This window comes from Bufo bufo, chromosome 7, assembly GCF_905171765.1.
Source record: "Bufo bufo chromosome 7, aBufBuf1.1, whole genome shotgun sequence".
Classification (NCBI taxonomy): Eukaryota; Metazoa; Chordata; class Amphibia; order Anura; family Bufonidae; genus Bufo; species Bufo bufo.
The window spans coordinates 226170567-226196835 of record NC_053395.1 but is presented as its reverse complement, the minus strand read 5'-3'; positions in this window follow the sequence as shown (position 1 = coordinate 226196835).

Here is a 26269-nt window from a genome sequence, read left to right as displayed (position 1 = left end):
ACCCAGTGTGCCATCAGGGGAATGTAGCGTCCCTGGCCAAAAGCACTTGTCCATGTGTCAGTCGTTAAGTGGACCTTCCCAATAACTGCGTTGGTCAGGGCACAGGTGATGTTACGGGACACATGCTGGTGTAAGGCGGGCACGGCACACCGTGAGAAATATTGATGCCTGGGGACAGAGTACCGCGGGACGGCCGCCGGCATCAGGCCGCAGAAAGCCTCAGTGTCCACAAGCCTAAATGGCAACATTTCCAGGGCCAGCAATTTGGAAAGGTGCGCATTTAGTGCTATGGCCTGTGGGTGGGTGGCTGGGTATTTGCACTTTCGTTCAAAGGCCTGGGGTATAGACATCTGTACGCTGCGCTGAGACACAGAAGTGGATGTGGTCGCTGATGGTGCTTGCGAAGGTCCAGGTGCATGGCGGGAGGCATCCGGGCCTGCGTCTTGGACAGGGGACTGGACAGCATTTAACACAGGGGAAGAGGAGGCAGTGGTGTGACCCGCAGACACAGACTGTGGACCCAGGCATGCGGCCCACCTATTAGGGTGCTTTGATGCCATGTAGCGGATCATGCTGGTGGTGGTGAGGTTGCTAGTGTTCACACCCCTGCTCATTTTGGTATGGCACAGGTTGCAAATGACAATTATTTTATCGTCCGCACTTTTCTCAAAAAAGCGCCAGACTGCGGAACACCTACCCCTTGGCAGGGGAGATTGCCGCAAGGGGGTGCTCCGGGCAACAGGCCTGTTTGGTGTGGCCCGCCTTCTCCCTTTTGCCACCCCACTGCCTCTTCCCGCCTGTTGCGGTGCTGCGGATCCCTCCCCCTCTGTACTGCTGTCCTCGCTCGGCTTGCCACCTTCCTCTTCCACTTCCTCACTCTGGTCATCCTCCTGACTTGTTGACCTAGCAACAACCTCAGTTATTGACAACTGTGTCTCATCCTCATCATCAACCTCTTGAGACACTAATTGCAGTTGACTTATTGACAACTGTGTCTCATCCTCATCATCAACCTCGTGAAACACTAATTGCCGTTCCCCACCGTCATCTTCTTCTGACTGTGGATGCTGCAGAGTTTGGGAATCAGGGCACAAGATCTCCTTATGTCCCTCTTCAAGCGGGCTTGGCGAGAGGTCCAAATTAAGGAATGGTGATGAAAACAGCTCCTCGGAATATCCGAGTGTGGGATCACTTGTTTGCTAAGACTCTCTATGGTGGGAGGAAGTAGGATCAGGGTGAGGATTCTGTTACCAGACTCTTGGCTACTGAGACTGGACTTGGTGGAAGACAGGGTGGTGCTTAACCGACTGGAAGCATTATCTGCTGCAATCCAACCGACCACCTGGTCGCACTGGTCTGACCTGCGCCGCCCTGCAAACTGGGACATGAAGCTAGGTGTCGTGGATTAGTGTGTTTCTTGTGCTCAGCATCACGGCCACTTCCCTGTCCCGTAACTGCTCGCCTTGCGCATATTAAATGGTATATATGCTTGCAGGTATGTCACATGTACAGTAGCGCAGGTTTTATACGTTTATGCGCAAATAAAGTACACATGAGCATACAGGAGGTATAGCGCAAGTAATGTCGCTGTCACCACCGCCTAATAAAAAATTACACTGAATTAATGTCACTGATATTTAGGATGGGCAAACGTTATACAGGAGATGTAGCGTTGGTAATGTCGTTGTCGAAAAAAATTACACTGAATGTCACTGATATTTCGGATGCGCTAATGTTATACTGGAGATGTAGCGCAGGTAATGTCGCTGCCACCAGCAGCAAAAAGATTTGACTGAATGTCACTGATATTTGGGAAACGCAAACCTTATACAGGAGATGTAGTGCAGGTAATGTAACTGTCTGCAGCGGACACCGTCTACGGAAAAAGTAGACTGGATGTCACAGATATTTTTAGGCTGCGCACACGTTACACAGGAGATGTAGCGCAGATAATGTCGCTGTCACCAGCGGCCAAACAATTGCTGCGCTAAAAATATATATTGCTGCCAGACACAACTATAGTCCTTAAAAGGTCTATACAAATATAAAAGCTAAAATATTCCTATTTCACTCCCTACACTATCTCTCTCTTCTGCTCTCCAGCTCTCCCTGACTAAGACTGAGCCGAACACGTGTCATCGGGTGCTAAGTATATAGCAACCGGTGACGCGTTCCGACCAGCCAATCACTGTAATTAGGTGAGTTCTGTGTGTCCAGTTATGAAGGAAGAAGTTGTGGTCAGGAGACGTCATCAGAGTGATCTGCGCATGACTGAGAAAAGAAGGAGAGAGAACGACTCCAGTCAGAGGAGACATCCCCTGTAAGTCACTGAGTGCGGGGTACGGTCACGGGGGTTTCTATAGAGAGCACAATACTTCGCTTGCCCCAGGTGCTGGCAACCCACACTATGCCACTGAGCTATAAATGTCCCAGATAGGAATATCCCTTTATATTGCCAATGTATAACCAAGGAGCGCCTGCACCTATGATTCTTCCTTGTACATGTGCAACCTCCGCTCATCTTTATCCTGGACGCAAACAAGGTGACAGCGGGTGGTTCAGCGTGTGCTCGCCATCAACCAGAGAGGGTTTATGATGTCATCACATGCAAGAAAAGACGACTCGACATTTACTTAAAGCCTCATCACCGTGTAAATCATAAAGTCCGTCCATGCAAAAAAAAAGCTGACGGCACAGATAGGAAATTGCCCATAAAGTAGACGCCGTTTGCTAATTGTTATTGAGAGCGATTCGGCAGGTGCTGAGCATTATATCCTAATTACAGGCTGATGAGTATCAATATCCACTTACCAGAATTCCCTGCATCATAATCTATGGCGGTAATTACAGCACCGCCATTACCGCCTGCGTCATTTATACTTTCCTCGCAGAAAACTCTTCTAATGACACATAGAAACAAAATCTGAGAAACATGTTAAACATACATTGTATATACATTGTAGCTATCCCATCAGATGTGAGAGCAGGACCAGATCAGGACAGATTTCTGCTCACTGACAGCCAGCTAAGATATTGAAAATAAGTGCATGAAATACAAATGACATTAGAAAGGTTAAGAACTTTTCATTATATCATTATTAAAGGGGTATTCTGACCCACACCATACATTTTATTTGTCTTTCGGCTTGTTTCCTTTATTGCCTGTTTTTTTTTTTCCGTCTTGGATGTAATTCATGCAAATATTTTTAAGTTATATATATTTTTTTGGTAACACATTTTTGACATGCATTTTTTGTAAACTGTAGAGAAGTCTATGAAAATATGAAAACAAATGTATTAAACTACAGTAGAATATGCTGAATGATAAAGAAAAAATACCATGTACCGAAAAATGCACCAAAAGTAAGTGAGTAAAAACACTGGGGGGGAAAAAAACACTGCAAAAACACTTTTGTTTTCTAAAAAAGAAACTGAAGAAACTACATTTTTCTCCCATGACCCCTGGTTTTTATGGCATTTTTTAGCATTTTTTAATGCAGTAAATAGAGATGAGCTAATTTCAAATTTTGAGATTCGTTCACGCTTCATTTGGTGGTAAAAGCAGAATTACGTTATGGATTCCGTTACTGCGGACCATAACGCAATTCTATGATGGAATGCCTAACGGAATACCTTTAGAGGCATTCCGTTATTCATTCCATTATAATAGAAGTCTATGGGCTGCAGAATGTATCCGTCCGATTACCGTTATGCAGGGGAGTCCTCTAAAGGCTTTCTGTTATGCATTCTGTCATAGAATTGCGTTATGGTCCGTGGTAACGGAATCCATAACGCAATTCTGCTTTTACCACCTAACGAAGCGTGAACGAATATCATAACATGAAATTCGCTCATCTCTAGCAGTAAACGTGCATTTTTTCTGTTGTTTTTTTCCTGTAGAGGAGTTGCCAAAAGGCAAAAAAAATGGGAGACCCAAAAAACATTATCCTAATGAACAAGAACAGCAGGAGCAAAAAACCTTTGTGTGCCCTGCATTGGTGTTTAAAAAAAGATGCCTTTTTTTTGGGAGCAAAAGTGCAGAAAACACAACTAAACCTACAAGTGAACACACCCTTAGGCCTCATGCACACGACCGTAGTTGTGGTCCGCATCTGAGCCGCATTTTTTGCGGCTCGAGTGTGAACCCATTCACTTCAATGGGGCCGCAAAAGATGTGTGCTGTCCGCATCCGTTGCTCCGTTCCGTTGCCTCGCAAAAAAAAATACAACCTGTCCTATTCTTGTCCATTTTGCGGACAAGAATAGACATTTCTACAATGGGTAGCCCGTTGCGGAAGGCACACGGGCGGCTTCTGTTTTTTGCGAATCCTCATTTTGCGGACCGCAAAGGGCCTTAGGCCAATGTCTCACGTAGCAAAAATGCTAACCCGGACAAAAAAAAATTCACAACTTAAAACTATGGGGGTCATTTACTAAGCTGAAATACACCTAAATTAGGTGTATTTCAGGGGCATATGGTGGCGCCGCCATCTGTGACTTCTCCCCGCTTAAACCAGGTCTAAAATTGTGGGAGTGGCACAGGCGGTAAAGGGAAGGGGATGGCGGGCCCGTCTCATTCATCATTTTCTATACCTGTTTTAGGCATAGAAAAAGGTCTTAATGTAACAGCTCAGAAGCTGAGAAGCTGTCTCACATTTAGGTGCCGAAGTTATGGAGAGGAAAGGCTTTTTTTAGACCGGTGTTTAAAACTTTCTTAATAAATGTGCCCCTTTGTACACACTGAGGATCTGCTGCCATATTACACCCTGTTCCAAATTATTATGCAATAATATTCTATTTAAGAGTCACAAAGATTAAATATTTAGTTTTTCAGTTTGACCCATGGATGGCATTGTGTCTCAGGGCTCTTTTGATCACTGAAAACAATCTTGGAGACCTGTGATAATTAGATTGTCAGTTGAGCCCAATTTAACCACCTCCGGACCGCCTAACGCAGGATTGCGTTCCGGAGGTGGCAGCGCTGCGCAGAGTCACGCATATACGCGTCATCTCGCGAGACGCGAGATTTCGCTCAAAGCCGGCCCGCGCATGCACATCGCGGGCCGGCAAAATTAAAAGAAGTATTTCGTCACCAGCCTGCCAGCAACGATCATTGGCTGGCAGGCTGGCGATTTTCAAAAAATCCAATCCAAAGTCATATAACAGATCATATTAGTAAATATGATCTGTTATATGGCTTCTCTGCTCCTGTGCTGGTCCTTTTCGTCGGTTGGATCCAGCACAGGAGCAGACTGAACTGTGAGTAGCACCAACACTACACCTTAGCCCCAGATCACCCCCCTGCACCCCAATTAACCCTTTGATCACCCCTTTGATCGCCCCTGTCAATCACTAGTGAAAGGAAAAAAAGTGATCAGTGTAAACTGTCACTTTTTTTTTTTCACTGGTATTGGCTGTTAGGTTTTAGGGATAGTTTAGGCCCCTTGGTTAGGTAGTTAGCGTCAGTTAGCGCCCACCCCACCGCACCGCAGTCACTTTTATTCGCTGTTTAGCGTATCGCTAATCAGCATTTGTACTTTTATAGTATCTGTAAGTGATCAAAACTGATCACGGTCAGATCTATAATAGTATTAGTGTCACTTTAGTTCGCCCTCCACCCAAAACGCAGTGTTTGCCCGATCAGGCCTGATCGGTCGCCCACACGTGCGTTCACCCACGCCCGCCCCACCGCAGTGACAAAAAATATATATTTTTTGATCACTGCACATTCATTTTACACGCACTGCGGCGATAAAAAAATCAGTTTTGAAATTTTTTATCAACCGCAGCGGCCTCCGGTGCTTCGCTAGCCTCCCCTTTGTAAGACAGGTTTGCTTTTTTTCTTGGGTAGTCTCAGGGAATACCCCTAAATTTAGTAGTCCAAAATGTCAAACAGGGGGTATTCTTCTGAAGAGGCCTACAGGATTCTGACCCAGTCGGATGAGGAGTGGGAACCCTCATCTGACGAATCTAGCGGGTCAGAATATGAACCTGTGGAAAGCAGTGGCTCTCTGACCCAAAGTTCGGACGAGGAGGTGGAGGTCCCTGGCAGCACCAGGCGTACCCGGCCCCATGTCGCTAGACCACAGGTTACGCAGGATCCGCTTCAAGAGCAGCAGAGTGGGGCTGGCGCTGCCGGATCACGTGGTGAGGCATACACCAGCAGCGCAGCCCTCCCTGGACCTAGTACCAGCACTGCCGTACAACCTGGTGAAGTAGCGAGCACCAGAAGGGCAGTTGAAGCTGGTACGGTGGCACGTGCAATAGTTACCCCGTCGCAGCCACCGCACAGACAGGCCCGTAGAGCCCCTAGAGTCCCTGAGGTGCTGGCAAATCCTGATTGGCAGTCACCAACTTCAGCCGCACCAGTAGTTCCCCCTTTCACCGCCCAGTCTGGAGTTCGGGTTGAGACGGCTCAAATCGGTTCGGCCCTGGGATTTTTTGAGCTGTTCTTGACTGCGGAGCTCTTGGACTTAGTCGTGGCAGAGACCAACCAGTATGCCACACAATTTATAACCGCTAACCCGGGAAGCTATTATGCCCAGCCTTTCCGGTGGAAACCAGTCCAAGTTTCCGAACTTAAAATTTTTTTGGGCCTTCTCCTCAACATGGGCCTGACAAAAAAGCATGAATTGCGGTCATATTGGTCAACGCACCCAATTCATCACATGCCCATGTTCTCTGCTGCTATGTCCAGGACACGATTTGAGACCATCCTGCGTTTCCTGCACTTTAGCGACAACACCACCTCCCGTCCCAGAGGCCACCCTGCTTTTGACCGGCTCCACAAAATTCGGCCCCTCACAGACCATTTCAACCTGAAATTTGCAGATTTGTATACCCCTGAGCAAAACATCTGCGTAGACGAGTCCCTAATACATTTTACCGGGCGCCTTGGCTTCAAACAATACATCCCAAGCAAGCGTGCCCGGTATGGGGTCAAATTGTATAAGCTCTGTGAAAGGGCCACAGGCTATACCCACAAATTTCGGATCTATGAGGGAAAAGATCAGACCCTGGAGCCGGTCGGTTGCCCTGACTACCTGGGGAGCAGTGGGAAGACAGTCTGGGACTTGGTGTCACCCTTATTCGGCAAGGGGTACCATCTTTATGTGGACAATTTCTACACAAGTGTGGCCCTCTTTAGGCATTTGTTTCTAGAACGGATTTGCGCCTGTGGCACCGCGCGAACTAGTCGCGTGGGCTTCCCCCAACGGCTTGTAACCACCCGTCTTGCAAGGGGGCAGAGGGCTGCCTTGTGTAACGAAGAACTGCTCGCGGTGAAATGGAGAGACAAGCGTGACGTTTACATGCTCTCCTCCATTCACGCAGACACGACAATCCAAATTGAGCGAGCAACCCGTGTCATTGAAAAGCCCCTCTGTGTCCACGACTATAATGCGCTCATGGGAGGGGTGGACTTCAATGACCAGATGTTGTCTCCGTATTTAGTTTCCCGCAGAACCAGACGCTGGTATAAGAAGGTGTCTGTATATTTAATTTAATTGGCGCTCTACAATAGTTTTGTTCTCTACAGTAAGGCTGGGAGAACAGGATCCTTCCTCAAATTCCAGGAAGAGATCATCGAGAACCTCCTTTACCCAGGAGGTTCCGTGGCCCCATCCACCAGTGTAGTTAGCCGTCTACACGAGCGACATTTCCCCAGTGTCGTTCCTGGTACCTCAACCCAACCGTCACCCCGAAAAAGATGTCGTGTCTGTAGCAGGAGTGGAATAAGGCGTGACACCCGCTATTTCTGTCCTGACTGTGCTGACCACCCTGCCCTATGCTATGGAGAGTGTTTCCGGAAGTACCACACACAGGTACACCTAGCATAGGGATCACATCTCACCAGGACAGGCACACAGGGCTATTAGGGCCCATTCACTCACAGCTGCTGCAAACCTCTCCTTTCACCTGGGATAAAGTGCATAACGTACTTCGCCACATCGTTGGGCGATTTGCGCTTTGCACATTGTCCCATGGGGAAGGAGAGGTTTGTTCTATAAAGGTAAAAAAAACTAAACCAAAAAAAAAATACCGGTAAGTAAAAAAGTTAAACGTTCAGTTAAAAAAGTTTAAAAAAAGTTTCTATGTTATGTTCAACAGTTAATAAAGTTATTGCTTTGCGGCCTGGTTTTTTCTTTTTTGTTTTGTTTTTTTTACCTTTCAGGTGGACCAACCGATCGACCAGCTGCAGCACTGATGTGCATTCGGAGAGAAGCATTGCGCTGCTGTCAGATTACACACAAGTCGGTGTATGCGCCGCTGCAAGACGAGATTTCTCCTCTGCAGTAAAAGATATGTTTGCCGAGGCATATGAGCTGAGGAGGTGGCGGTGTTCATATACTTTGGCAAACACTTTGTATATATAAAAAAAAAAATCCCGGCAATGATTTATTCATCCACATCGATTGATGTGAATGGAGAAATCTGGTTTGCCAGGGCATACGAGCTGAAGTGGGTATGGATGTTGGGCGGAGCTCCTATGTCCTGGCAGACGCCTTTCCCCTCCTTTTTCTTTTTTTGGCAGAGATTTTTTCATCCACATTGATCGATGCGAATGAATAAATCTGTGCCGTTCATTTTTTTCTTTCAGCCCAGAGGCTGAACGGAAAAAAAAAATCTCATTACCCGTATGCTCAATATAAGGAGAATAGCAGAAACTCCTAATGCTGGGCATACATGTAATGATTGCGGAGACCCTCAAATGCCAGGGCAGTACAAACACCCCACAAATAACACCATTTTGGAAAGAAGACACCCCAAGGTATTCGCTGAGGGGCTTATTGAGTCCATGAAAGATTGAAATTTTTGTCCCAAGTTAGCGGAAAGGGAGACTTTGTGAGAAAAAAATCAAAAAAATCAATTTCCGCTAACTTGTGCCCAAAAAATTTTTTTTCAATGAACTCGCCATGCCCCTCATTAAATACCTTGGGGTGTCTTCTTTCCAAAATGGGGTCACATGTGGGGTATTTATACTGCCCTGGCATTTTAGGGGCCCCAAAGCGTGAGAAGAAGTCTGGTATCCAAATGTCTAAAAATGCCCTCCTAAAAGGAATTTGGGCACCTTTGCCCACCTAGGCTGCAAAAAAGTGTCACACATCTGGTATCTCTGTACTCAGGAGAAGGTGGGGAATGTGTTTTGGGGTGTCATTTTATATATACCCATACTGGGTGAGAGAAATATCTTGGCAAAAGACAACTTTTCCCATTTTTTTATACAAAGTTGGCATTTGACCAAGATATTTATCTCACCCAGCATGGGTATATGTAAAAAGACACCCCAAAACACATTCCTCAACTTCTCCTGAGTACGGGGATACCAGATGTGTGACACTTTTTTGCAGCCTAGGTGGGCAAAGGGGCCCACATTCCAAAGAGCACCTTTCGGATTTCAGAGGTCAATTTTTACTGAATTTGATTTCAAACTCCTTACCACACATTTGGGCCCCTAGAATGCCAGGGCAGTATAACTACCCCACAAGTGACCCCATTTTGGAAAGAAGAGACCCCAAGGTATTCGCTGATGGGCATAGTGAGTTCATGGAAGTTTTTATTTTTTGTCACAAGTTAGTGGAAGATGAGACTTTGTATGAAAAAAAAAAAAAAAAATCATCATTTTCCACTAACTTGTGACAAAAAATAAAAAATTCTAGGAACTCGCCATGCCCCTCACGGAATACCTTGGGGTGTCTTCTTTCCAAAATGGGGTCACTTGTGGGGTAGTTATACTGCCCTGGCATTCTAGGGGCCCAAATGTGTGGTAAGGAGTTTGAAATCAAATTCTGTAAAAAATGACCTGTGAAATCCGAAAGGTGCTCTTTGGAATATGGGCCCCTTTGCCCACCTAGGCTGCAAAAAAGTGTCACACATCTGGTATCTCCGTACTCAGGAGAAGGTGGGGAATGTGTTTTGGGGTGTCATTTTATATATACCCATACTAGGTGAGAGAAATATCTTGGCAAAAGACAACTTTTCCCATTTTTTTATACAAAGTTGGCATTTGACCAAGATATTTCTCTCACCCAGCATGGGTATATGTAAAAAGACACCCCAAACCACATTCCTCAACTTCTCCTGAGTACGGGGATACCAGATGTGTGACACTTTTTTGCAGCCTAGGTGGGCAAAGGGGCCCACATTCCAAAGAGCACCTTTCGGATTTCACAGGTCATTTTTTACTGAATTTGATTTCAAACTCCTTACCACACATTTGGGCCCCTAGAATGCCAGGGCAGTATAACTACCCCACAAGTGACCCCATTTTGGAAAGAAGAGACCCCAAGGTATTCGCTGATGGGCATAGTGAGTTCATGGAAGTTTTTATTTTTTGTCACAAGTTAGTGGAATATGAGACTTTGTAAGAAAAAAAATAAAATAAATAAATCATCATTTTCCGCTAACTTGTGACAAAAAATAAAAAGTTCTATGAACTCACTATGCCCATCAGCGAATACCTTAGGGTGTGTACTTTCCGAAATGGGGTCATTTGTGGGGTGTTTGTACTGTCTGGGCATTGTAGAACCTCAGGAAACATGACAGGTGCTCAGAAAGTCAGAGCTGCTTCAAAAAGCGGAAATTCACATTTTTGTACCATAGTTTGTAAACGCTATAACTTTTACCCAAACCATTTTTTTTTTACCCAAACATTTTTTTTTTATCAAAGACATGTAGAACAATAAATTTAGAGCAAAATTTATATATGGATGTAGTTTTTTTTGCAAAATTTGACAACTGAAAGTGAAAAATGTCATTTTTTTGCAAAAAAATCGTTAAATTTCGATTAATAACAAAAAAAGTAAAAATGTCAGCAGCAAAGAAATACCACCAAATGAAAGCTCTATTAGTGAGAAGAAAAGGAGGTCAAATTCATTTGGGTGGTAAGTTGCATGACCGAGCAATAAATGGTGAAAGTAGTGTAGGTCAGAAGTGTAAAAAGTGGCCTGGTCTTTCAGGGTGTTTAAGCACTGGGGGCTGAAGTGGTTAAGGAAAAACTACTAAAGGAGGGTGTTCCACATTATTAAGCAGAGCACCATTTTCAAGCAATATGGGGGGAACAAAAAGGATCTCTCTGCTGCCGAAAAGAGAGAAATAGTTCAATGCCTTGGACGAAAACTTAAGCGTGGTCATCGCCTTATTAAGAGATTTGTGGCTGATTCAGACCACAGACGGGTTCGTGCAGATAGAGGCACATCGAGGAAGGTTTCTGCCAGATCCATGCATCGGATCAAGAGAGCAGCTGCTAAAATACCATTACATGGCAGCAAACAGATATTTGAAGCTGCTGGTGCCTCTGGAGTCCCACGGACATCAAAGTGTAGAGTCCTTCAGAGTCTTGCAACTGTGCATAAACCTTCTATTCGGCCACCGCTAACCAATGCTCACAAGCAGAAACGGCTGCATTGGACAGAAAAATACATAAAGACTAATTTTCAAACAGTCCTGTTCACTGATGAGTGCCGTGCAACCCTGGATGGTCCAGATGGATGGAGTAGTGCAGGGATGGCCAACCTGAGGCTCTCCAGCTGTTGCAAAACTACAACTCCCAGCATGCCCACACTGCCTACAGCTATCAACCTACTGCAAGGCATGGTGGGAGTTGTAGTTTTACATAAGCTGGAGAGCCACAGGTTGGCCATCCCTGGAGTAGTGGATGGTTGGTGAACAATGCTGCGACGTCAGCAAGGCGGTGGTGGAGTCATGTTTTGGGCCGGAATCATGGGATGAGAGCTGGTCGGCCCCTTTAGGGTCCCCGAAGGTGTAAAGATGACCTCTGCAAAGTATGTGGAGTTTCTGACTGACCACTTTCTTCCCTGGTACAGAAGGAAGAACTATGCTTTCCATAATAAAATCATCTTCATGCATCACAATGTACCATCTCATGCTGCAAAGAATATCTCTGCATCAATGGCTGCTATGGGGATAAAAGGAGAGAAGGTCATGGTGTGGCCTCCATCCTCCTCTGACCTCAATCCTATTCAGAACCTTTGGAGCATCCTCAAGCAAAAGATCTATGAGGGCGGGAGGCAGTTTACATCCAAACAGCAGCTCTGGGAAGCTATTCTGACATCTTGCAAACAAATTCAAGTAGAAACTGTCCAAAAACTCACAAGTTCAATGGATGCAAGACTTGTGAAGCTGCTATCAAATAAGGAGTCCTATGTTAAAATGTAACGTGACCTGTTAAAACGTTTAAAAAGTTAAAATGTTGTTAAAAGTTTGATTGAAATAGCTTTTGATTTCAGAAAATATGCTGCAAACAGAACAAATGACAATTTTCCGTTCTTTCCAACCTATAAAGTGTTTTGAAAATTACTGTGCGTAATAATTTGGAACAGTGCATTGTAAGTTTTTTATGTTAAAAAAAAATACTGTAAATTTGAATTGTACTCTTAATAGTTGATAACATAAGAATTATGCTGACTGTTATATACATCAATTATTTAGGAAAATGAAAAAAATATAATTTGGAGCATAATAATTTGGAATAGGGTGTATAGAGTGCATCAGGTCAATATCATGTTATGGATTTAGTCTTACCGTAAAGCAATGTTCCTAGTGGAGAATGAATTCATAATATGAAATCCGAGGGAGCACCATCTATAAAATTGGAGACTTAGTGCAATAAGGCCCCATAGAAGACCATAGAAGACATTGGTTGGAATCAAAGGTGCAGTTTTTGTGGAGTTTTTGAGCCTAAGCCAGGAATGGATCCAAAAAGAAGAGTGCTATGTATCCACTCCTGTGTTTGGCCACAAAAACTGCATGTGTGACTCCAGCTTACAATGTGAAATACTGTAAGTCAGTGTCGGCACGAGCCCCAGCACTGATGACCTCCCCCCCCTCCTTGTGTAGGTAAAGTAACAGGTGGGTGGCGCCCACAATGTATCATGGAAATCGCAACCACAAGTTGTTACAATGTAGTAACTGAACTGTAACAGTGATACCGGGGGCACCAACTGCGGTCCAGGAGCTCCTACAGACATCGTAGGCGGTCCGAAAGGAATTTTCCCTTGATACCTTCGCACTAATCCAGAGTGGGAGACACAATCACATGTTGCGGCTCATTCGGTAGAAAAACTAGCATTTTCTGGCACTTCTCTCACACATATTGAATCCTCTTGATTACAAAATTCCCAAACACTTGTAAATCATGAACAACAAGAGAAAAATATCAATAAAAAGTTATTAGAAGAATGTATCCCCCTCTAATCAAAAAAACATTATTACTAAACTTGTAGGCATTGATTTTTGGAGATGAGGGGGATGGATACGGTATTTTATGGGATTAAGAGGGAGATCAGTTCGGGGAGTTTGTGAACTGGGACGCATAGTCGGATCCGATGTGCTGATGTTGGGGCTGAATGCTTGTTCTTTTATTATTACCATTTGCAGGTTCTGTTGGGGTTTTGGGACTTTGCTGATTTCCGATTGCTGTGGTTGTCAACACAACGGCCAGAACATGTCCCCCATCACTACCAGCAACGTGACGAGAACAGCGGCCCAACATAACAACAAGAAATATTATTCCATCCCGAGAAAAATATGATATCCAGGAAATGGAAAATGTGCGCTGAAAGAACGACATCAGAAATGACTAACCCTGGAGAGGATTAATGTGGAAACACAGGCAGGGGGATTGATTCAGAAGTGGACTGGAAACCATTTATTATCAGGAACTGGTCAAATACAGAAATTCTGCAGATAATAATGATACTCAGGTAAACACAGTGTGAGGGGGAACCTCTGGGCCAATGGTGATGTAGATCGGGGGGTGGGGAGCGGATCAGAGGGCAATCAATGAGACAAGAAGACTGGTATGAAATCTGTGAAAGGGGAATAGGAGGGATTGTGATTCATGCTGAATAAGTCTGCAAAAAAAGGGGGTTAGTCAGCACCTCCCAGTGCGCAGGTGCACGCTGCCATGGCAAAAACCTAGAGGAAAAAAAGAGACAATGCAGCAGCACCCTGCAAATCAGATAAAGTACAACAATGCCATAGTCACAAAAATAATGATTACAAAAATGATGGTGCTAATGCTACACTTATTTATAAAGTGAGATGCTTGGCCAATGCATTTTGTACAAAACCATCTGAGCCCGTCTGCCGAACGTCAAGGCGATCTCTGTTAGACGGGAACCTAACACTAAATACTACCTGTTATGCGTCATAATGACCGCCATAAAATTCAGGGAGTGTTGGATCCACTCTGCCTTTTTCCATTTTTTGTGCCATAATGGCCTCCATTACAAGGGATGCAGGTACCAACATGCATGCCGAGCCCACTCTATACCTTTCCTGGTGCTAGACAGCTTCCAATGAATGTAGTGAGAGCAGCTACAGCTTTATACTGAAAGTAATTAAAATCAGCCTATGGGGCAGACAGGCCAATCAGGATCAAACACTTCCTGAATTTTATGGCGGTCATTATGGCGCATAACAGGTAGTATTTAGTGTTAGGTTCCCGTCTAACAGAGATCGCCTTGACGTTTGGCAGACGGGCTCAGATGGTTTTGTACAAAATGCATTGGCCAAGCATCTCACTTTATAAATAAGTGTAGCATTAGCACCATCATTTTTGTAATCATTATTTTTGTGACTATGGCATTGTTGTACTTTATCTGATTTGCAGTGTGCTGCTGCATTGTCTTTTTTTTCCCCTCATGCTAAATAAGGTAATTGGAGGTACTGTTGGCCATCACATAACTCCTGTATACTTTACTTGGTTGTACAGTCAGGTCCATAAATATTGGTACATCGACACAATTCTAACATTTTTGGCTCTATACACCACCACAAAGGATTTGAAATGAAACGAACAAGATGTGCTTTACCTGCAGACTGTCAGCTTTAATTTGAGGGCATTTACATCCAAATCAGGTGAACGGTGCAGGAATTACAACAGTTTGCATATGTGCCTCCCACTTGTTAAGGGACCAAAAGTAATGGGACAGAATAATAATCATAAATCAAACTTTCTCTTTTTGATACTTGGTTGCAAATCCTTTGCAGTCAATTACAGCCTGAAGTCTGGAACGCATAGACATCACCAGACGCTGGGTTTCATCCCTGGTGATGCTCTGCCAGGCCTCTACTGCAACTGTCTTCAGTTCCTGCTTGTTCTTGGGGCATTTTCCCTTCAGTTTTGTCTTCAGCAAGTGAAATGCTCAATCGGATTCAGGTCAGGTGATTGACTCCGCCATTGCAGAACATTCCACTTCTTTCCCTTAAAAAACTCCTTGGTGGCTTTTGCAGTATGCTTTGGGTCATTGTCCATCTGCACTGTGAAGCGCCATCCAATGAGTTCTGAAGCATTTGGCTGAATATGAGCAGATAATATTGCCCGAAACACTTCAGAATTCATCCTGCTGCTTTTGTCAGCAGTCACATCATCAATAAATACAAGAGAACCAGTTCCATTGGCAGCCATACATGCCCGTGCCATGACACTACCACCACCATGCTTCACTGATAAGGTGGTATGCTTAGGATCATGAGCAGTTCCTTTCCTTCTCCATACTCTTCTCTTCCCATCACTCTGGTACAAGTTGATCTTGGTCTCATCTGTCCATAGGATGTTGTTCCAGAACTGTGAAGGCTTTTTTAGATGTCGTTTGGCAAACTCTAATCCGGCCTTCCTGTGTTTGAGGCTCACCAATGGTTTACATCTTGTGGTGAACCCTCTGTATTCACTCTGGTGAAGTCTTCTCGTGATTGTTGACTTTGACACATATACACCTAACTCCTGGAGAGTGTTCTTGATCTGGCCAACTGTTGTGAAGGGTGTTTTCTTCACCAGGGAAATAATTCTTCGGTCATCCACCACAGTTGTTTTCCGTGGTCTCCCGGGTCTTTTGGTGTTGCTGAGCTCACCGGTGCGTTCCTTCTTTTTAAGAATGTTCCAAACAGTTGTTTTGGCCAGGCCTAATGTTTTTGCTATCTATCTGATGGGTTTGTTGTGTTTTTTCAGCCTAATGATGGCTTCACTGATAGTGACAGCTCTTTGGATCTCATCTTGAGAGTTGACAGAAACAGATTCCAAATGCAGATAGCAGACTGGAAATGACCTCTGGACCTTTTATCTGCTCATTGTAATGGGGATAATGAGGGAATAACACACACCTGGCCATGGAACAGCTGAGAAGACAATTGTCCCATTACTTTTGGTCCCTTAACAAGTGGGAGGCACATATGCAAACTGTTGTAATTCCTGCACTGTTCACTTGATTTGGATGTAAATGCCCTCAAATTAAAGCTGACAGTCTGCAGGTAAAGCACATCTTGTTTGTTTCATTTCAAATCAATTGTGGTGGTGTATAGAGCCAAAAATGTTAGAATTGTGTTGATGTCCAAATATTTATGGACCTGACTGTATGTCCGTTGCATTAGGTTTACAGCTGTCGAATTTTGTACATTCTTGGGCTTACCAGATGGTAGAGATGACTTCTGTTCAATGTTATGTTCCCCATCAGGACCCTACATAGAAATCACTGGGCCCCATGGCAAGAATGTAAATTGGGCCCCCATGCCCCTTTCATAACCCCTCCCACTACCCGTTCCTGGCCAGTATATATAGCAGTGTACTGATATGTGAGGTATGAGGTATAAATTACAGCTTGTACCTCACATATCAGTACACTGCTGTATATCCTATTTATCTGTACACACTGCATCTATTATACCTCATACATGACATTATATTGTATAATAGACGCAGTGTGTGTATATATATATATATATATATATATATATATACAGTGTACTGATGTGAGATATACAAGGTATAATAGTGCAGTGTGTATATGATATATGTGGTCAGTCATATATTATGGTCACTGTGTGAGGTACATAAGTTAATCTTGTTTATAACTGTCTGCAGTACTATATATATATACAGTGGGATGCAAAAGTTTGGGCAACCTTGTTAATCGTCATGATTTTCCTGTATAAATCGTTGGTTGTTACGATAAAAAATGTCAGTTAAATATATCATATAGGAGACACACACAGTGATATCTGAGAAGTGAAATAAAGTTTATTGGATTTACAGAAAGTGTGCTATAATTGTTTAAACAAAATTAGGCAGGTGCATACATTTGGGCACTGTTGTCATCTTATTGATTCCAAAACCTTTAGAACTAATTATTGGAACTCAAATTGGCTTGGTAAGCTCAGTGACCCCTGGCCTACATACACAGGTGAATCCAATTATGAGAGAGTATTCAAGGGGGTCAATTGTAAGTTTCCCTCCTCTTTTAATTTTCTCTGAAGAGTAGCAACATGGGGGTCTCAAAACAACTCTCAAATGTCCTGAAGACAAAGATTGCTCACCATCATGGTTTAGGGGAAGGATACAGAAAGCTGTCTCAGAGATTTCAGCTTCTGTCTCCACAGTTACGAACATATTGAGGAAATGGAAGACCACAGGCTCCGTTCAAGTTAAGGCTCGAAGAGGCAGACCAAGAAAAATCTCGGATAGACAGAAGCGACGAATGGTGAGAACAGTCAGAGTCAACCCACAGACCAGCACCAAAGACCTACAACATCATCTTGTTGCAGATGGAGTCACTGTGCATCGTTCAACCATTCGGCGCACTTTACACAAGGAGATGCTGGATGCGAGAGCGATGCAGAGGAAGCCTTTTCTCCGCTTGAGGTGGGCTGAAGCACATCTGGACAAGCCAGCTTCATTTTGGAATAAGGTGCTGTGGACTGATGTTACTAAAATTGAGTTTTTTGGCCATAACAAGGGGCGTTATGCAGGGAGGAAAAAGAACACAGCATTCCAAGAAAAACACCTGCTACCTACAGTAAAATATGGTGGTGGTTCCATCATGCTGTGGGGCTGTGTGGCCAGTGCAGGGACTGGGAATCTTCTCAAAGTTGAGGGACGCATGGATTCCACTCTGGAGACCAATGTCCAGGAATCAGTGACAAAGCTGAAGCTGCGCCGGGGCTGGATCTTTCAACAAGACAACGACCCTAAATACTGCTCAAAATCCACTAAGGCATTTATGCAGAGGAACAAGTACAACGTTCTGGAATGGCCATCTCAGTCCCCAGACCTGAAGATAATTGAAAATCTGTGGTGTGACTTAAAGAGAGCTGTCCATGCTCGGAAGCCATCAAACCTGAATGAACTAAAGATGTTTTGTAAAGAGGAATGGTCCAAAATACCTTCAACCAGAATCCAGACTCTCATTGGAACCTACAGGAAATGTTTAGAGGCTGTCATTTCTGCAAAAGGAGGATCTACTAAATATTGATTTCATTTCTTTTTTGTGGTGCCCAAATTTATGCACCTGCCTAATTCTGTATAAACAATTATAGCACACTTTCTGTAAATCCAATAAACTTCATTTCACTTCTCAAATATCACTGTGTGTGTCTCCTATATGATATATTTAACTGACATTTTTTATCGTAACAACCAACGATTTATACAGGAAAATCAAGACGATTAACAAGGTTGCCCAAACTTTCGCATCCTACTTATATATATATATATTAGGGAATGGGGTACAAATAATGAGAAAGGCGGAGGACCTTCAGGATCCTGCAGTTCTCCATGCTGTTTGGGGTTGAAGGACCTGTGATGATGCTCTATGCAGTTCCTTTACTAGATGTACAGTACAGGACCTGTGATGATGATGATGATGCCATCACAGGTCCTGGCAGATGCTCCTATCTAACCTGGGAACTACACCATTCTTTGTAGATGTACAGGACCTGTAATGACATCATCTTAGGTCCTTTAGATTTCTCAGCAGATGATAGGGATACTATACAGGAGCTAGACAGTAATGAGTGTAACTAGGGGGCAGGGCCTTTGGTTCACTGCGGGTCCCTTTTCACCATGGGCCCCATAACAGCTTCATAGCCTGCCACTATTGGAAGAACGCCACTGTTCCCCACCCAAGTGGTTTGTTTACTTGTTTTTGACAAAACTCATAAAACAAATTTGAAAAAAAAAGGAGAAAGACAAGAAATGGAGAATGGAGGGAGAAGAGGAAGTGTAAGGTAAACAGAGAAAGAAGAAAAAGGAGGAGAATAAATGAAAAGTGGAAGAAATGAGAGGAGGAAGGAAATTTATTAAAAAGCAAAGAAAGATGAACAGGACAAGACAAGAAGACAAGAAGTTGCAAGAGGTAATGAAGGAAACAGAAGAAAGAAGAGAAAAAGAAGGAAGAGACAGTAAAAGAAGAGGAAAAAAGTAGGAAAGATGAAGGAAGTAAAAAATAAGAATAAGGAGAAGGGAGCGTAGAAGAGGAAGGAACTGAAGAAGAAGGAAAAGTAGAACAGGAGGACGAGACGAAGAAAGAAAAGAAAAAAATGGCAGAAGAAAAGGAAAAGGAAAAGAAGGAACAGAAAAATAAGGCAGAGGGCTAGGAAAAGGAAGTGGAGAAAAATGATGATTAGAGAAGTTAGAAAGAAGATGACAAAGAGAAGAAAAAAGGAAGGAAGAAGAAAACAAGGAATAAAATAGGAAATTATGAGAAATTATAGGAAGCAATAAAGAAAGACAAGAACCAGCTAAAAAAAGAGAAGGGAAAAAAAAGAAAATGAAGGAAAATAATTCAAAAAAGGAGAAGATAAAGAAAGAAGAGGAGAAGATGAACAAACAGAAGGTGAAAGAAAAGGAGAAGAAAAAGAATAAAGAAGAGGACAGGATAAAGGAAGAAGAGGGAAAAGGACAACATGAAGGAAGAGAAGAGGAAAGAATAAGAAAAGATAAAGGAAGAGAAGAAGAAAGAAGAGAAGATGAAAGAAGAGAAGACAAAAAGAAGAGACTAAGCAGTGGATGGAAGAGAAGAAAGGGGAAGGGAAAAATAATAAAGCGGACAAAAAGAAAGAAGAGAAAAAGATCAGAGGGGAAAGAAAACGAAAGATGAATAGAAAAAAGGAGATCAAGCAAGAGGAGAAAACTAAGGAGGACTAAAGTAAAGGAAAAGACAAGGATGAAGAGAGGAAGAGAAAAAGCAGAAAAATGTGAACATGCTAACAAGACAGAGGAACATCACGTGCACTGGGGAGCGAGACCTTAATGTCATAGGATGGTCTGTTTGCTGGTCTAGAAAATACATGGAGGGATTCTGTAGGAGGCAGGTAAGAAGGCGCAGCCATTGCCACATTTCCATCACTTTTTGCAACTGTTTCCCTGTTTCATGGAACATAATTTAATTATTATTATTATTATTATTTCAGAAACTGTTTCAGCATCAGACAGATGAGTACAAACTATTGCTCTCTGTTATCACTCACTTTAGCTTACTTTGACAGGTGAGGGGTCTATATTATCCTCCATCATCAACCGTGAGATTTTGCCATGAAAATTGAATTTACAAAACCCTGAAACTTGATGTGTTGCTGAACGGAAACAAGATGGTATTTCACACGCAGAGAGCAAATCAAATTATCCCAGAAAAATGCACAATTGTTGCTTTTTTCCAAAAAATGGATAAGACACAAAGGTGAGAGAGCAGAGACGGCGAGGAATCTTATCAGTCTCCGTCACCCGGGGCGCCTTTTATTTAACATTGGATTTGCTTCTGTCATTTCCATTTCCCTAAATCCAGCGAGTTGCAAATCCCAGTAAAATCCTGAAAACACCTTTGATTTCTTTGACCTGCAGCTTAGAAGCTTCTTCTTTGTGGCCGAAGCTTTCATCTGCTAATTGTCTTTATGGATTTTATCACACAATGGGTCTTCAGGGACCACAGAGCAAATGGTGACCACATAGATCCAATGTTCTTCATCTGTCAGACAAAGGCCGCGATATTGACTGACTGATTAACAACCGGTAACAAGTGGAGCAAAAAACCCTGACCACCAAAATACAATAAAGCAATCAGTGCTTCCTATATCTGATGACTGTACAGCGCCGGGCGTACAGAGCACACTGTCCACACTGTGCTGACATACGGTAAACTAAGTATAGTGAGTGCAGCTCTGGAGTATAATACAGGATGTAACTCAGGATCAGTACAGGATAAGTGATGTATGTGCACAGTGACTGCACCAGCAGAATAGTGAGTGCAGCTCTGGGGTATAATACAGGATGTAACTCAGGATCAGTACAGGATAAGTAATGTATGTACACAGTGACTGCACCAGCAGAATAGTGAGTGCAGCTCTGGAGTATAATACAGGATTTAACTCAGGATCAGTAGAGAATAAGTAATGTATGTACACAGTGACTGCAGCAGCAGAATAGTGAGTGCAGCTCTGGAGTATAATACAGGATGTAACTCAGGATCAGTACAGGATAAGTAATGTAATGTATGTACACAGTGACTGCACCAGCAGAATAGTGAGTGCAGCTCTGGAGTATAATACAGGATTTAACTCAGAATCAGTAGAGGATAAGTAATGTAATGTATGTACACAGTGACTGCACCAGCAGAATAGTGAGTGCAGCTCTGGAGTATAATACAGGATCTAACTCAGGATCAGTACCGGATAAGTAATGTATGTTCACAGTGACTGCAGCAGCAGAATAGTGAGTGCAGCTCTGGAGTATAATACAGGATGTAACTCAGGATCAGTACAGGATAAGTAATGTAATGTATGTACACAGTGACTGCACCAGCCGAATAGTGAGTGCAGCTCTGGAGTATAATACAGGATTTAACTCAGGATCAGTAGAGGATAAGTAATGTAATGTATGTACACAGTGACTGCACCAGCAGAATAGTGAGTGCAGCTCTGGGGTATAATTCAGGCTGTAACTCAGGATCAGTACAGGATAAGTAATGTATGTACACAGTGACTGCACCAGCAGAATAGTGAGTGCAGCTCTGGAGTATAATACAGGATTTAACTCAGGATCAGTAGAGGATAAGTAATGTAATGTATGTACACAGTGACTGCACCAGCAGAATAGTGAGTGCAGCTCTGGAGTATAATACAGGATCTAACTCAGGATCAGTACCGGATAAGTAATGTATGTACACAGTGACTGCAGCAGCAGAATAGTGAGTGCAGCTCTGGAGTATAATACAGGATGTAACTCAGGATCAGTAGAGGATAAGTAAAGTAATGTATATACACAGTGACTGCACCAGCAGAATAGTGAGTGCAGCTCTGGAGTATAATACAGGATGTAACTCAGGATCAGTACAGGATAAGTAATGTAATGTATGTACACAGTGACTGCACCAGCAGAATAGTGAGTGCAGCTCTGGAGTATAATACAGGATTTAACTCAGGATCAGTAGAGGATAAGTAATGTAATGTATGTACACAGTGACTGCACCAGCAGAATAGTGAGTGCAGCTCTGGAGTATAATACAGGATCTAACTCAGGATCGGTACCAGATAAGTAATGTATGTACACAGTGACTGCAGCAGCAGAATAGTGAGTGCAGCTCTGGAGTATAATACAGGATGTAACTCAGGATCAGTAGAGGATAAGTAATGTAATGTATGTACACAGTGACTGCACCAGCAGAATTGTGATTGCAGCTCTGGAGTATATTACAGGATGTAACTCAGGATCAGTAAAGGATAAGTAATGTAATGTATGTATACAGTGACTGCACCAGCAGAATAGTGAGTGCGGCTCTGGAGTATAATACAGGATGTAACTCAGGGTCAGTACAGGATAAGTATTGTAATGTATGTACACAGTGATTGCACCAGCAGAATAGTGAGTGCAGCTCTGGAGAATAATACAGGATGTAACTCAGGATCAGTACAGGATAAGTAATGTAATGTATGTACACAGTGACTGCACCAGCAGAATAATGAGTGCAGCTCTGGAGTATAATACAGGATGTAACTCAGGATCAGTACAGGATAAGTAATGTATGTACACAGTGACTGCACCAGCAGAATAATGAGTGCAGCTCTGGAGTATAATACAGGATGTAACTCAGGATCAGTTCAGGATAAGTAATGTATGGACACAGTGACTGCACCAGCAGAATAGTGAGTGCAGCTCTGGAGTATAATACAGGATGTAACTCAGGATCAGTACAGGATACATAATGTAATGTATGTACACAGTGACTGCACCAGCATAATAATGAGTGCAGCTCTGGAGTATAATACAGGATGTAACTCAGGATCAGTACAGGATAAGTAATGTATGTACACAGTGACTGCACCAGCAGAATAGTGAGTGCAGCTCTGGAGTATAATACAGGATGTAACTCAGGATCAGTACAGGATAAGTAATGTAATGTATGTACACAGTGACTGCACCAGCAGAATAGTGAGTGCAGCTCTGCAGTAATAATACAGGATGTAACTCAGGATCATTACAGGATAAGTAATGTAATGTATGTACACAGTGACTGCACCAGCAGAATAGTGAGTGAAGCTCTGGAGAATAATACAGGATGTAACTCAGGATCAGTACAGGATAAGTAATGTATGTACACAGTGACTGCACCAGCAGAATAGTGAGTGCAGCTCTGGAGTATAATACAGGATGTAGCTCAGGATCAGTACAGGATAAGTAATGTATGTACACAGTGACTGCACCAGCAGAATAGTGAGTGCAGCTCTGGAGTATAATACAGGATGTAGCTCAGGATCAGTACAGGATAAGTAATGTATGTACACAGTGACTGCACCAGCAGAATAGTGAGTGCATCTCTGGAGTATATTAACTCAGTAACCCAGGATCAGTAAAGGATAAGTAATGTATGTACACAGTGAATCCACCAGCCGGATACTGAATGCAGCCAGGGTTGGGTTGGTATTACACATCAGCCCTGGCACACAAACCCCACCAGCCCACATATGATATTGTATAAAAATAAAAAAAAATAATAACAGAAATACTTAATCATACGATCAGTAATCTCCCTAACAGCACCACATAAAGGTCAAAATACAGTACCTCAATAGAAGCACCGGATACCATGATGCAGCACAAAATACCTGCCCAATAGTGCCAAATAAATGCCACTGTGCACCATTAAATACCTCCCAGACAGCACAAAATAATTACCATTATATTCCCCGAACTACCCTTCCCCCATTAGCAGTAGTATTGACCATATTTCAGTTTAACACTTTTGCAGAAGCAGTGACACTGGAGGGTTAAGGAGAGTGCTTCTCCTGCTGGTCTCTACCAGTGGTGACTCTAGGAACAATATATGGGAGGCACAAAGATACCACAGTCAAAAATGTGGGGGCACTAATAATTTTCACCACTTAATCATACTACTGAAAAAAACTAAATAAGTATATATAAAAAAGATTTAAAAATATGAGAGTATTGCGGTATGCAGGGATATATAATATATTATAAAACAATTTACTTACAAATAAAGCTATTCAGTCGTCTGCTGTACCGTCCTCTGTTTGCTTCCTCGGATTCTTTCCCCTCCTTTCTGTCTCTCCTCAGTGCGCAGTAGCACTGTTATGGGGGATCTGTGGATGACACTGTTATGGGGGATCTGTTGATGACACTGTTATGGGGGATCTGTTGATGACACTGTTATGGGGGATCTGTGGATGACACTGTTATGAGGGATCTGTGGATGACACTGTTATGGGGGATCTGTGGATGACACTGTTATGGGGGATCTGTGGATGACACTGTTATGAGGGATCTGTGGATGACACTGTTATGGGGGATCTGTGGATGACACTGTTATGGGGGATCTGTGGATGACACTGTTATGGGGGATCTGTTGATGACACTGTTATGGGGGATCTGTGGATGACACTGTTATGAGGGATCTGTGGATGACACTGTTATGGGGGATCTGTGGATGACACTGTTATGGGGGATCTGTGGATGACACTGTTATGAGGGATCTGTGGATGACACTGTTATGGGGGATCTGTGGATGACACTGTTATGGGCATCTGTGGATGACACACTGTTATGGGGTATCTGTGGATGACACACTGTTATGGGGTATCTGTGGATGACACTGTTATGGGGGATCTGTGGATGACACTGTTATGGGGATCTGTGGATGACACTGTTATGGGGATCTGTGGATGACACTGTTATAGGGGATCTGTGGATGACACTGTTATAGGGGATCTGTGGATGACACACTGTTATGGGGGATTTGTGAATTACACTGTTATGGGGATCTGTGGATGACACTGTTATGTGGGGTCTGTGGATGACACTGTTATGGGGGATCTGTGGATGACACTGTTATGGGGGATCTGTGGATGACACTGTTATGGGGGATCTGTGGATGACACTGTTATGGGGGATCTGTGGATGACACACTGTTATGGGGGATCTGTGGATGACACACTGTTATGGGGGATCTGTGGATGACACTGTTATGGGGGATCTGTGGATGACACACTGTTATGGGGTATCTGTGGATGACACACTGTTATGGGGTATCTGTGGATGACACTGTTATGGGGGATCTGTGGATGACACTGTTATAGGGGATCTGTGGATGACACACTGTTATGGGGGATCTGTGAATTACACTGTTATGGGGATCTGTGGATTACACTGTTATGGGGGATCTGTGGATGACACTGTTATGGGGGATCTGTGGATGACACTGTTATAGGGGATCTGTGGATGACACTGTTATGGGGGATCTGTGGATGACACTGTTATTGGGGATCTGTGGATGACACTGTTATGGGGGATCTGTGGATGACACTGTTATTGGGGCATCTGTGGATGACACTGTTATGGGGGATCTGTGGATAACACTGTTATGGGGGATCTGTGGATTACATTGTTATGGGGGATCTGTGGATGACACTGCTATGGGGGATCTGTGGATGACACACTGTTATGGACATCAGTGCATGACACTCAACCACAACCACGCTGAAACCCAACTGGACAAACTTGTTAAATGGCTCCCAAACACAATATGCACAATAACGCCCCCCAATCCAACACTTAATTAACCCCTTCAAGGACTAAAAAAAGTTAAAAGGACAACACACAGCAATGGAGCTGCGTGGGCTGGAAAGGGAGGGATCAATAAGTGATGGATGGTCCTGTGTTTACTAGGCAAGCACCTGTTGTGACAGGTGTAAAGCGATTTCCTAACTGTATCCCCCCCCCAGTCCTGCCAGACACAATGCAATTAATAGCACCCCCTCCCCTTCACACTCTACTCAGCAGCACGCCACCAGGCATCCTGCAAGCTGCAATCAGGGCTGTCATATCTCCTCAACTTTTTCTCTGGAGGCCTGGGTTCAGTAGCCAGGAGAAGCCTTGATTACCTCAGCGCAGCTGCCACACTGCGCTCCTGTGTACTCTGTTCCTCCAAGTCCTGGCTTCCACTTCCCGCCGCTGTGCCTGCAAACCA